Consider the following 14,346-nt stretch of genomic DNA (forward strand, 5'->3'; position numbering starts at 1 on the left):
GGGTTCAAATCCTGGACGAGCCCATCTTCTCAGGTTCTTTTAAATCCCATGGTTCCATTATCTGATTGATGTCAAAAGCATCAAGTAAATTTTGCTTTTGAAAATACATCAAAAAATATATACTTATGCATATTTAGTAAACTGTCAACCATTTGGTGGTATATTGGGTATACTGTAGATTCCATTTTGTCTAAGTAACCTTGAGTGGCTTCAAAGAAGTCTCATTTTGACAAATAAAAAACTGTCAAAATGAAATTACAGTTTTTTCTCTTACCTTGCTTTTTTCTAAGAAACAATGAGTGGCTTAAAAGAATAGGCTCTTTTTGACAAACAAAAAGGTCAACAATTAATTGCAGGTTTTTGTTTTTTTCTTTCTTCTTGGTCTGTATGCATAAGTTGCACACAGTATGAGACAAGTCTTAGGTTCCAACTATCAGAAAAGTTCAAACTCTATAGGAACCCCTAAATCTTGGCACTGAACTTTCCAAATATGCATACTTAGACAAAAATGTACCTTAAGGAAACATTTTAACTATGCTACCAATACATTTTTAAATTGTTATGGTATTTTTAAAAAGTAACTTCTTTTTTTCCAGCTTATTGCATTTTTTTTATTAAATAATTTTATTTTTACTTTAAAAATGGTAAAATCTGAATAAGAAATTATTTAGCTTGTGGCTTGTTGGTCTGGGTGTATGATTTTTGCTTTGGGTGGAAAATGCCCCAGGTTCATATCCTGGATTAGCCTGTTTTCTCAGGTTCTTTAAAAGTGCTTAGTTCTATTATCTGATAGTATTTTAAAATACTTACTAATGTATTCCAACAGTTTCACTTCCAATTTCATTAGTATACATGAAAATGCATGAACAGTTGGCTCGTTGGTATAGGGGTATGATTCTCGCTTAGGGTGCGAGAGGTCCCGGGTTCAAATCCCAGACGAGCCCATCTTCTCCGGTTCTTTTAAATCCCATGGTTCCATTATCTGATTGATGTCAAAAGCATCAAGTGAATTTTGCTTTTGAAAATCCATCAAAAAATAAATACTTATGCATATTTAGTAAACTGTCAACCATTTGGTGGTATATTGGGTATACTGTAGATTCCATTTTGTCTAAGTAACCTTGAGTGGCTTCAAAGAAGTCTCATTTTGACAAATAAAAAACTGTCAAAATGAATTTACAGGTTTTTCTCTTACCTTGCTTTTTTCTAAGAAACAATGAGTGGCTTAAAAGAATAGGCTCTTTTTGACAAACAAAAAGGTCAACAATTAATTGCAGGTTTTTGTTTTTTTCTTTCTTCTTGGTCTGTATGCTTAAGTTGCACACAGTATGAGACAAGTCTTAGGTTCCAACTATCAGAAAAGTTCAAACTCTAAAGGAACCCCTAAATCTTGGCACTGAACTTTCCAAATATGCCTACTTGGACAAAATTTTACCTTAAGGAAACATTTTAGCTATGCTACCAATACATTTTTAAATTGTTATTGTATTTTTAAAATGTAACATCTTTTTTTCCAGCTTATTGCATTTTTTTATTAAATAATTTGAGTTTTACTTTAAAAATGGTAAAATCTGAATAAGAAATTATTTAGCTTGTGGCTTGTTGGTCTGGGTGTATGATTTTTGCTTTGGGTGGAAAAGGCCACAGGTTCATATCTGGAATGAGCCTGTTTTCTTAGGTTCTTTAAAAGTGCTTAGTTCTATTATCTGATAGAATTTTAAAATACTTACTAATGTATTCCAACAGTTTCACTTCCAATTTCATTAGTATACATGAAAATGCATGAACAGTTGGCTCGTTGGTCTAGGGGTATGATTCTCGCTAAGGGTGCGAGAGGTCCCGGGTTAAAAATCCCGGACGAGCCCATCTTCTCCGTTTCTTTTAAATCCCATGGTTCCATTATCTGATTGATGTCAAAAGCATCAAGTGAATTTTGCTTTTGAAAATCCATCAAAAAATATATACTTATGCATATTTAGTAAACTCTCAACCATTTGGTGGTATATTGGGTATACTGTAGATTCCATTTTGTCTAAGTAACCTTGAGTGGCTTCAAAGATGTCTCATTTTGACAAATAAAAAACTGTCAAAATGAAATTACAGGTTTTTCTCTTACCTTGCTTTTCTCTAAGAAACAATGAGTGGCTTAAAAGAATAGGCTCTTTTTGACAAACAAAAACGTCAACAATTAATTGCAGGTTTTTGTTTTTTTCTTCCTTCTTGGTCTGTATGCTTAAGTTGCACACAGTATGAGACAAGTCTTAGGTTCCAACTATCAGAAAAGTTCAAACTCTATAGGAACCCCTAAATCTTTGCACTGAACTTTCCAAATATGCATACTTGGACAAAAATTTACCTTAAGGAAACATTTTAGCTATGCTACCAATACATTTTTAAATTGTTATGGTATTTTTAAAATGTAACATAATTTTTTCCAGCTTATTGCATTTTTTTTATTAAATAATTTGAGTTTTACTTTAAAAATGGTAAAATCTGAATAAGAAATTATTTAGCTTGTGGCTTGTTGGTCTGGGTGTATGATTTTTGCTTTGAGTGGAAAAGTCACCAGGTTCATATCCTGGATATGCCTGTTTTCTCAGGTTCTATAAAAGTGCTTAGTTCTATTATCTGATAGTATTTTAAAATACGTACTAATGTATTCCAACAGTTTCACTTCCAATTTCATTAGTATACATGAAAAACCATGAGCAGTTGGCTCGTTGGTCTAGGAGTATGATTTTCGTTTAGGGTACGAGAGGTCCATGGTTCAAATCCTGGACGAGCCCATCTTCTCAGGTTCTTTTAAATCTCATGGTTCCATTATCTGATTGATGTCAAAAGCATCAAGTAAATTTTGCTTTTGAAAATACATCAAAAAATATATACTTATGCATATTTAGTAAACTGTCAACAATTTGGCGGTATATTGGGTATACTGTAGATTCCATTTTGTCTAAGTAACCTTGAGTGGCTTCAAAGATGTCTCATTTTGACAAATAAAAACCTGTCAAAATGAAATTACAGGTTTTTCTCTTACCTTGCTTTTCTCTAAGAAACAATGAGTGGCTTAAAAGAATAGGCTCTTTTTGACAAACAAAAACGTCAACAATTAATTGCAGGTTTTTGTTTTTTTCTTCCTTCTTGGTCTGTATGCTTAAGTTGCACACAGTATGAGACAAGTCTTAGGTTCCAACTATCAGAAAAGTTCAAACTCTATAGGAACCCCTAAATCTTTGCACTGAACTTTCCAAATATGCATACTTGGACAAAAATTTACCTTAAGGAAACATTTTAGCTATGCTACCAATACATTTTTAAATTGTTATGGTATTTTTAAAATGTAACATCATTTTTTCCAGCTTATTGCATTTTTTTTATTAAATAATTTGAGTTTTACTTTAAAAATGGTAAAATCTGAATAAGAAATTATTTAGCTTGTGGCTTGTTGGTCTGGGTGTATGATTTTTGCTTTGAGTGGAAAAGTCACCAGGTTCATATCCTGGATATGCCTGTTTTCTCAGGTTCTATAAAAGTGCTTAGTTCTATTATCTGATAGTATTTTAAAATACGTACTAATGTATTCCAACAGTTTCACTTCCAATTTCATTAGTATACATGAAAAACCATGAGCAGTTGGCTCGTTGGTCTAGGAGTATGATTTTCGTTTAGGGTACGAGAGGTCCATGGTTCAAATCCTGGACGAGCCCATCTTCTCAGGTTCTTTTAAATCTCATGGTTCCATTATCTGATTGATGTCAAAAGCATCAAGTAAATTTTGCTTTTGAAAATACATCAAAAAATATATACTTATGCATATTTAGTAAACTGTCAACAATTTGGCGGTATATTGGGTATACTGTAGATTCCATTTTGTCTAAGTAACCTTGAGTGGCTTCAAAGAAGTCTCATTTTGACAAATAAAAAACTGTCAAAATGAAATTACAGTTTTTTCTCTTACCTTGCTTTTCTCTAAGAAACAATGAGTGGCTTAAAAGAATAGGCTCTTTCTGACAAACAAAAAGGTCAACAATTAATTGCAGGTTTTTGTTTTTTTCTTTCTTCTTGGTCTGTATGCTTAAGTTGCACACAGTATGAGACAAGTCTTAGGTTCCAACTATCAGAAAACTTCAAACTCTATAGGAACCCCTAAATCTTTGCACTGAACTTTCCAAATATGCCTACTTGGACAAAAATTTACCTTAAGGAAACATTTTAGCTATGCTACCAATACATTTTAAAATTGTTATGGTATTTTTAAAATGTAACATCTTTTTTCCAGCTTATTGCATTTTTTTATTAAATAATTTGAGTTTTACTTTAAAAATGGTAAAATCTGAATAAGAAATTATTTAGCTTGTGGCTTGTTGGTCTGGGTGTATGATTTTTGCTTTGGGTGGAAAATGACCCAGGTTCATATCCTGGATTAGCCTGTTTTCTCAGGTTCTTTAAAAGTGCTTAGTTCTATTATATGATAGTATTTTAAAATACTTACTAATGTATTCCAACAGTTTCACTTCCAATTTCATTAGTATACATGAAAATGCATGAACAGTTGGCTCGTTGGTCTAGGGGTATGATTCTCGCTTAGGGTGCGAGAGGTCCCGGGTTAAAAATCCCGGACGAGCCCATCTTCTCCGGTTCCTTTAAATCCCATGGTTCCATTATCTGATTGATGTCAAAAGCATCAAGTAAATTTTGCTTTTGAAAATACATCAAAAAATATATACTTATGCATATTTAGTAAACTGTCAACCATTTGGTGGTATATTGGGTATACTGTAGATTCCATTTTGTCTAAGTAACCTTGAGTGGCTTCAAAGAAGTCTTATTTTGACAAATAAAAACCTGTCAAAATGAAATTACAGGTTTTTCTCTTACCTTGCTTTTTTCTAAGAAACAATGAGTGGCTTAAAAGAATAGGCTCTTTTTGACAAACAAAAAGGTCAAGAATTAATTGCAGGTTTTTGTTTTTTTCTTTCTTCTTGGTCTGTATGCTTAAGTTGCACACAGTATGAGACAAGTCTTAGGTTCCAACTATCAGAAAAGTTCAAACTCTATAGGAACCCCTAAATCTTGGCACTGAACTTTCCAAATATGCATACTTGGACAAAAAATTACCTTAAGGAAACATTTTAGCTATGCTACCAATACATTTTTAAATTGTTATGGTATTTTTAAAATGTAACATCATTTTTTCCAGCTTATTGCATTTTTTTTATTAAATAATTTGAGTTTTACTTTAAAAATGGTAAAATCTGAATAAGAAATTATTTAGCTAGTGGCTTGTTGGTCTGGGTGTATGATTTTTGCTTTGAGTGGAAAAGTCACCAGGTTCATATCCTGGATATGCCTGTTTTCTCAGGTTCTATAAAAGTGCTTAGTTCTATTATCTGATAGTATTTTAAAATACGTACTAATGTATTCCAACAGTTTCACTTCCAATTTCATTAGTATACATGAAAAACCATGAGCAGTTGGCTCGTTGGTCTAGGAGTATGATTTTCGTTTAGGGTACGAGAGGTCCATGGTTCAAATCCTGGACGAGCCCATCTTCTCAGGTTCTTTTAAATCTCATGGTTCCATTATCTGATTGATGTCAAAAGCATCAAGTAAATTTTGCTTTTGAAAATACATCAAAAAATATATACTTATGCATATTTAGTAAACTGTCAACAATTTGGTGGTATATTGGGTATACTGTAGATTCCATTTTGTCTAAGTAACCTTGAGTGGCTTCAAAGAAGTCTCATTTTGACAAATAAAAAACTGTCAAAATGAAATTACAGTTTTTTCTCTCACCTTGCTTTTCTCTAAGAAACAATGAGTGGCTTAAAAGAATAGGCTCTTTCTGACAAACAAAAAGGTCAACAATTAATTGCAGGTTTTTGTTTTTTTCTTTCTTCTTGGTCTGTATGCTTAAGTTGCACACAGTATGAGACAAGTCTTAGGTTCCAACTATCAGAAAACTTCAAACTCTATAGGAACCCCTAAATCTTTGCACTGAACTTTCCAAATATGCCTACTTGGACAAAAATTTACCTTAAGGAAACATTTTAGCTATGCTACCAATACATTTTAAAATTGTTATGGTATTTTTAAAATGTAACATCTTTTTTCCAGCTTATTGCATTTTTTTATTAAATAATTTGAGTTTTACTTTAAAAATGGTAAAATCTGAATAAGAAATTATTTAGCTTGTGGCTTGTTGGTCTGGGTGTATGATTTTTGCTTTGGGTGGAAAATGACCAAGGTTCATATCTTGGATTAGCCTGTTTTCTCAGGTTCTTTAAAAGTGCTTAGTTCTATTATATGATAGTATTTTAAAATACTTACTAATGTATTCCAACAGTTTCACTTCCAATTTCATTAGTATACATGAAAATGCATGAACAGTTGGCTCGTTGGTCTAGGGGTATGATTCTCGCTTAGGGTGCGAGAGGTCCCGGGTTAAAAATCCCGGACGAGCCCATCTTCTCCGGTTCCTTTAAATCCCATGGTTCCATTATCTGATTGATGTCAAAAGCATCAAGTAAATTTTGCTTTTGAAAATACATCAAAAAATATATACTTATGCATATTTAGTAAACTGTCAACCATTTGGTGGTATATTGGGTATACTGTAGATTCCATTTTGTCTAAGTAACCTTGAGTGGCTTCAAAGAAGTCTTATTTTGACAAATAAAAACCTGTCAAAATGAAATTACAGGTTTTTCTCTTACCTTGCTTTTTTCTAAGAAACAATGAGTGGCTTAAAAGAATAGGCTCTTTTTGACAAACAAAAAGGTCAAGAATTAATTGCAGGTTTTTGTTTTTTTCTTTCTTCTTGGTCTGTATGCTTAAGTTGCACACAGTATGAGACAAGTCTTAGGTTCCAACTATCAGAAAAGTTCAAACTCTATAGGAACCCCTAAATCTTGGCACTGAACTTTCCAAATATGCATACTTGGACAAAAAATTACCTTAAGGAAACATTTTAGCTATGCTACCAATACATTTTTAAATTGTTATGGTATTTTTAAAATGTAACATCATTTTTTCCAGCTTATTGCATTTTTTTTATTAAATAATTTGAGTTTTACTTTAAAAATGGTAAAATCTGAATAAGAAATTATTTAGCTAGTGGCTTGTTGGTCTGGGTGTATGATTTTTGCTTTGAGTGGAAAAGTCACCAGGTTCATATCCTGGATATGCCTGTTTTCTCAGGTTCTATAAAAGTGCTTAGTTCTATTATCTGATAGTATTTTAAAATACGTACTAATGTATTCCAACAGTTTCACTTCCAATTTCATTAGTATACATGAAAAACCATGAGCAGTTGGCTCGTTGGTCTAGGAGTATGATTTTCGTTTAGGGTACGAGAGGTCCATGGTTCAAATCCTGGACGAGCCCATCTTCTCAGGTTCTTTTAAATCTCATGGTTCCATTATCTGATTGATGTCAAAAGCATCAAGTAAATTTTGCTTTTGAAAATACATCAAAAAATATATACTTATGCATATTTAGTAAACTGTCAACAATTTGGTGGTATATTGGGTATACTGTAGATTCCATTTTGTCTAAGTAACCTTGAGTGGCTTCAAAGAAGTCTCATTTTGACAAATAAAAAACTGTCAAAATGAAATTACAGTTTTTTCTCTCACCTTGCTTTTCTCTAAGAAACAATGAGTGGCTTAAAAGAATAGGCTCTTTCTGACAAACAAAAAGGTCAACAATTAATTGCAGGTTTTTGTTTTTTTCTTTCTTCTTGGTCTGTATGCTTAAGTTGCACACAGTATGAGACAAGTCTTAGGTTCCAACTATCAGAAAAGGTCAAACTCTATAGGAACCCCTAAATCTTTGCACTGAACTTTCCAAATATGCCTACTTGGACAAAAATTTACCTTAAGGAAACATTTTAGCTATGCTACCAATACATTTTAAAATTGTTATGGTATTTTTAAAATGTAACATCTTTTTTCCAGCTTATTGCATTTTTTTATTAAATAATTTGAGTTTTACTTTAAAAATGCTAAAATCTGAATAAGAAATTATTTAGCTTGTGGCTTGTTGGTCTGGGTGTATGATTTTTGCTTTGGGTGGAAAATGCCCCAGGTTCATATCCTGGATTAGCCTGTTTTCTCAGGTTCTTTAAAAGTGCTTAGTTCTATTATATGATAGTATTTTAAAATACTTACTAATGTATTCCAACAGTTTCACTTCCAATTTCATTAGTATACATGAAAATGCATGAACAGTTGGCTCGTTGGTCTAGGGGTATGATTCTCGCTTAGGGTGCGAGAGGTCCCGGGTTAAAAATCCCGGACGAGCCCATCTTCTCCGGTTCCTTTAAATCCCATGGTTCCATTATCTGATTGATGTCAAAAGCATCAAGTGAATTTTGCTTTTGAAAATCCATCAAAAAATAAATACTTATGCATATTTAGTAAACTGTCAACCATTTGGTGGTATATTGGGTATACTGTAGATTCCATTTTGTCTAAGTAACCTTGAGTGGCTTCAAAGAAGTCTCATTTTGACAAATAAAAAACTGTCAAAATGAAATTACAGGTTTTTCTCTTACCTTGCTTTTTTCTAAGAAACAATGAGTGGCTTAAAAGAATAGGCTCTTTTTGACAAACAAAAAGGTCAACAATTAATTGCAGGTTTTTGTTTTTTTCTTTCTTCTTGGTCTGTATGCTTAAGTTGCACACAGTATGAGATAAGTCTTAGGTTCCAACTATCAGAAAAGTTCAAACTCTATAGGAACCCCTAAATCTTGGCACTGAACTTTCCAAATATGCATACTTGGACAAAAAATTACCTTAAGGAAACATTTTAGCTATGCTACCAATACATTTTTAAATTGTTATGGTATTTTTAAAATGTATCATCATTTTTTCCAGCTTATTGCATTTTTTTTATTAAATAATTTGAGTTTTACTTTAAAAATGGTAAAATCTGAATAAGAAATTATTTAGCTTGTGGCTTGTTGGTCTGGGTGTATGATTTTTGCTTTGAGTGGAAAAGTCACCAGGTTCATATCCTGGATAAGCCTGTTTTCTCAGGTTCTATAAAAGTGCTTAGTTCTATTATCTGATAGTATTTTAAAATACGTACTAATGTATTCCAACAGTTTCACTTCCAATTTCATTAGTATACATGAAAAACCATGAGCAGTTGGCTCGTTGGTCTAGGAGTATGATTTTCGTTTAGGGTACGAGAGGTCCATGGTTCAAATCCTGGACGAGCCCATCTTCTCAGGTTCTTTTAAATCTCATGGTTCCATTATCTGATTGATGTCAAAAGCATCAAGTGAATTTTGCTTTTGAAAATCCATCAAAAAATATATACTTATGCATATTTAGTAAACTGTCAACCATTTGGTGGTATATTGGGTATACTGTAGATTCCATTTTGTCTAAGTAACCTTGAGTGGCTTCAAAGAAGTCTCATTTTGACAAATAAAAAACTGTCAAAATAAAATTACAGTTTTTTCTCTTACCTTGCTTTTTTCTAAGAAACAATGAGTGGCTTAAAAGAATAGGCTCTTTTTGACAAACAAAAAGGTCAACAATTAATTGCAGGTTTTTGTTTTTTCTTTCTTCTTGGTCTGTATGCTTAAGTTGCACACAGTATGAGACAAGTCTTAGGTTCCAACTATCAGAAAAGTTCAAACTCTATAGGAACCCCTAAATCTTGGCACTGAACTTTCCAAATATGCATACTTGGACAAAAAAATACCTTAAGGAAACATTTTAGCTATGCTACCAATACATTTTTAAATTGTAATGGTATTTTTAAAATGTAACATCATTTTTTCCAGCTTATTGCATTTTTTTTATTAAATAATTTGAGTTTTACTTTAAAAATGGTAAAATCTGAATAAGAAATTATTTAGCTTGTGGCTTGTTGGTCTGGGTGTATGATTTTTGCTTTGAGTGGAAAAGGCACCAGGTTCATATCCTGGATAAGCCTGTTTTCTCAGGTTCTTTAAAAGTGCTTAGTTCTATTATCTGATAGTATTTTAAAATACGTACTAATGTATTCCAACAGTTTCACTTCCAATTTCATTAGTATACATGAAAAAGTATGAACAGTTGGCTCGTTGGTCTAGGGGTATGATTCTCGTTTAGAGTGTGAGAAATCCAGGGTTCAAATCCTGGACGAGCCCATCTTCTCAGGTTCTTTTAAATCCCATGGTTCCATTATCTGATTGATGTCAAAAGCATCAAGTAAATTTTGCTTTTGAAAATACATCAAAAAATATATACTTATGCATATTTAGTAAACTGTCAACCATTTGGTGGTATATTGGGTATACTGTAGATTCCATTTTGTCTAAGTAACCTTGAGTGGCTTCAAAGAAGTCTCATTTTGACAAATAAAAAACTGTCAAAATGAAATTACAGTTTTTTCTCTTACCTTGCTTTTTTCTAAGAAACAATGAGTGGCTTAAAAGAATAGGCTCTTTTTGACAAACAAAAAGGTCAACAATTAATTGCAGGTTTTTGTTTTTTTCTTTCTTCTTGGTCTGTATGCATAAGTTGCACACAGTATGAGACAAGTCTTAGGTTCCAACTATCAGAAAAGTTCAAACTCTATAGGAACCCCTAAATCTTGGCACTGAACTTTCCAAATATGCATACTTAGACAAAAATGTACCTTAAGGAAACATTTTAACTATGCTACCAATACATTTTTAAATTGTTATGGTATTTTTAAAAAGTAACTTCTTTTTTTCCAGCTTATTGCATTTTTTTTATTAAATAATTTTATTTTTACTTTAAAAATGGTAAAATCTGAATAAGAAATTATTTAGCTTGTGGCTTGTTGGTCTGGGTGTATGATTTTTGCTTTGGGTGGAAAATGCCCCAGGTTCATATCCTGGATTAGCCTGTTTTCTCAGGTTCTTTAAAAGTGCTTAGTTCTATTATCTGATAGTATTTTAAAATACTTACTAATGTATTCCAACAGTTTCACTTCCAATTTCATTAGTATACATGAAAATGCATGAACAGTTGGCTCGTTGGTATAGGGGTATGATTCTCGCTTAGGGTGCGAGAGGTCCCGGGTTCAAATCCCAGACGAGCCCATCTTCTCCGGTTCTTTTAAATCCCATGGTTCCATTATCTGATTGATGTCAAAAGCATCAAGTGAATTTTGCTTTTGAAAATCCATCAAAAAATAAATACTTATGCATATTTAGTAAACTGTCAACCATTTGGTGGTATATTGGGTATACTGTAGATTCCATTTTGTCTAAGTAACCTTGAGTGGCTTCAAAGAAGTCTCATTTTGACAAATAAAAAACTGTCAAAATGAATTTACAGGTTTTTCTCTTACCTTGCTTTTTTCTAAGAAACAATGAGTGGCTTAAAAGAATAGGCTCTTTTTGACAAACAAAAAGGTCAACAATTAATTGCAGGTTTTTGTTTTTTTCTTTCTTCTTGGTCTGTATGCTTAAGTTGCACACAGTATGAGACAAGTCTTAGGTTCCAACTATCAGAAAAGTTCAAACTCTAAAGGAACCCCTAAATCTTGGCACTGAACTTTCCAAATATGCCTACTTGGACAAAATTTTACCTTAAGGAAACATTTTAGCTATGCTACCAATACATTTTTAAATTGTTATTGTATTTTTAAAATGTAACATCTTTTTTTCCAGCTTATTGCATTTTTTTATTAAATAATTTGAGTTTTACTTTAAAAATGGTAAAATCTGAATAAGAAATTATTTAGCTTGTGGCTTGTTGGTCTGGGTGTATGATTTTTGCTTTGGGTGGAAAAGGCCACAGGTTCATATCTGGAATGAGCCTGTTTTCTTAGGTTCTTTAAAAGTGCTTAGTTCTATTATCTGATAGAATTTTAAAATACTTACTAATGTATTCCAACAGTTTCACTTCCAATTTCATTAGTATACATGAAAATGCATGAACAGTTGGCTCGTTGGTCTAGGGGTATGATTCTCGCTAAGGGTGCGAGAGGTCCCGGGTTAAAAATCCCGGACGAGCCCATCTTCTCCGTTTCTTTTAAATCCCATGGTTCCATTATCTGATTGATGTCAAAAGCATCAAGTGAATTTTGCTTTTGAAAATCCATCAAAAAATATATACTTATGCATATTTAGTAAACTCTCAACCATTTGGTGGTATATTGGGTATACTGTAGATTCCATTTTGTCTAAGTAACCTTGAGTGGCTTCAAAGATGTCTCATTTTGACAAATAAAAAACTGTCAAAATGAAATTACAGGTTTTTCTCTTACCTTGCTTTTCTCTAAGAAACAATGAGTGGCTTAAAAGAATAGGCTCTTTTTGACAAACAAAAACGTCAACAATTAATTGCAGGTTTTTGTTTTTTTCTTCCTTCTTGGTCTGTATGCTTAAGTTGCACACAGTATGAGACAAGTCTTAGGTTCCAACTATCAGAAAAGTTCAAACTCTATAGGAACCCCTAAATCTTTGCACTGAACTTTCCAAATATGCATACTTGGACAAAAATTTACCTTAAGGAAACATTTTAGCTATGCTACCAATACATTTTTAAATTGTTATGGTATTTTTAAAATGTAACATAATTTTTTCCAGCTTATTGCATTTTTTTTATTAAATAATTTGAGTTTTACTTTAAAAATGGTAAAATCTGAATAAGAAATTATTTAGCTTGTGGCTTGTTGGTCTGGGTGTATGATTTTTGCTTTGAGTGGAAAAGTCACCAGGTTCATATCCTGGATATGCCTGTTTTCTCAGGTTCTATAAAAGTGCTTAGTTCTATTATCTGATAGTATTTTAAAATACGTACTAATGTATTCCAACAGTTTCACTTCCAATTTCATTAGTATACATGAAAAACCATGAGCAGTTGGCTCGTTGGTCTAGGAGTATGATTTTCGTTTAGGGTACGAGAGGTCCATGGTTCAAATCCTGGACGAGCCCATCTTCTCAGGTTCTTTTAAATCTCATGGTTCCATTATCTGATTGATGTCAAAAGCATCAAGTAAATTTTGCTTTTGAAAATACATCAAAAAATATATACTTATGCATATTTAGTAAACTGTCAACAATTTGGCGGTATATTGGGTATACTGTAGATTCCATTTTGTCTAAGTAACCTTGAGTGGCTTCAAAGAAGTCTCATTTTGACAAATAAAAAACTGTCAAAATGAAATTACAGTTTTTTCTCTTACCTTGCTTTTCTCTAAGAAACAATGAGTGGCTTAAAAGAATAGGCTCTTTCTGACAAACAAAAAGGTCAACAATTAATTGCAGGTTTTTGTTTTTTTCTTTCTTCTTGGTCTGTATGCTTAAGTTGCACACAGTATGAGACAAGTCTTAGGTTCCAACTATCAGAAAACTTCAAACTCTATAGGAACCCCTAAATCTTTGCACTGAACTTTCCAAATATGCCTACTTGGACAAAAATTTACCTTAAGGAAACATTTTAGCTATGCTACCAATACATTTTAAAATTGTTATGGTATTTTTAAAATGTAACATCTTTTTTCCAGCTTATTGCATTTTTTTATTAAATAATTTGAGTTTTACTTTAAAAATGGTAAAATCTGAATAAGAAATTATTTAGCTTGTGGCTTGTTGGTCTGGGTGTATGATTTTTGCTTTGGGTGGAAAATGACCCAGGTTCATATCCTGGATTAGCCTGTTTTCTCAGGTTCTTTAAAAGTGCTTAGTTCTATTATCTGATAGTATTTTAAAATACTTACTAATGTATTCCAACAGTTTCACTTCCAATTTCATTAGTATACATGAAAATGCATGAACAGTTGGCTCGTTGGTCTAGGGGTATGATTCTCGCTTAGGGTGCGAGAGGTCCCGGGTTAAAAATCCCGGACGAGCCCATCTTCTCCGGTTCCTTTAAATCCCATGGTTCCATTATCTGATTGATGTCAAAAGCATCAAGTGAATTTTGCTTTTGAAAATCCATCAAAAAATAAATACTTATGCATATTTAGTAAACTGTCAACCATTTGGTGGTATATTGGGTATACTGTAGATTCCATTTTGTCTAAGTAACCTTGAGTGGCTTCAAAGAAGTCTCATTTTGACAAATAAAAAACTGTCAAAATGAAATTACAGGTTTTTCTCTTACCTTGCTTTTTTCTAAGAAACAATGAGTGGCTTAAAAGAATAGGCTCTTTTTGACAAACAAAAAGGTCAAGAATTAATTGCAGGTTTTTGTTTTTTTCTTTCTTCTTGGTCTGTATGCTTAAGTTGCACACAGTATGAGACAAGTCTTAGGTTCCAACTATCAGAAAAGTTCAAACTCTATAGGAACCCCTAAATCTTGGCACTGAACTTTCCAAATATGCATACTTGGACAAAAAATTACCTTAAGGAAACATTTTAGCTAT

At 32.4% G+C, this 14,346-nt stretch overlaps 6 non-coding genes across 6 annotated transcripts; all 6 read left to right on the forward strand.

Moving 5' to 3' along the window:
* Window positions 1–872: 872 nt before the first annotated feature.
* On the forward strand, window positions 873–944 carry TRNAP-AGG (transfer RNA proline (anticodon AGG)). Its single transcript has one exon. It is a non-coding gene; the product is annotated as a tRNA-Pro (tRNA).
* A 3,610-nt stretch (window positions 945–4,554) lies between these two features.
* On the forward strand, window positions 4,555–4,627 carry TRNAP-AGG (transfer RNA proline (anticodon AGG)). Its single transcript has one exon. It is a non-coding gene; the product is annotated as a tRNA-Pro (tRNA).
* A 1,768-nt stretch (window positions 4,628–6,395) lies between these two features.
* On the forward strand, window positions 6,396–6,468 carry TRNAP-AGG (transfer RNA proline (anticodon AGG)). The gene has a single exon. It is a non-coding gene; the product is annotated as a tRNA-Pro (tRNA).
* Window positions 6,469–8,236: 1,768 nt separating this feature from the next.
* On the forward strand, window positions 8,237–8,309 carry TRNAP-AGG (transfer RNA proline (anticodon AGG)). The gene has a single exon. It is a non-coding gene; the product is annotated as a tRNA-Pro (tRNA).
* Window positions 8,310–10,999: 2,690 nt separating this feature from the next.
* On the forward strand, window positions 11,000–11,071 carry TRNAP-AGG (transfer RNA proline (anticodon AGG)). The gene has a single exon. It is a non-coding gene; the product is annotated as a tRNA-Pro (tRNA).
* A 2,689-nt stretch (window positions 11,072–13,760) lies between these two features.
* On the forward strand, window positions 13,761–13,833 carry TRNAP-AGG (transfer RNA proline (anticodon AGG)). Its single transcript has one exon. It is a non-coding gene; the product is annotated as a tRNA-Pro (tRNA).
* The last annotated feature ends 513 nt before the right edge of the window (window positions 13,834–14,346 follow it).

This window comes from Pseudophryne corroboree, chromosome 3 (genome assembly GCF_028390025.1).
Source record: "Pseudophryne corroboree isolate aPseCor3 chromosome 3, aPseCor3.hap2, whole genome shotgun sequence".
NCBI classification, from domain to species: domain Eukaryota; kingdom Metazoa; phylum Chordata; class Amphibia; order Anura; family Myobatrachidae; genus Pseudophryne; species Pseudophryne corroboree.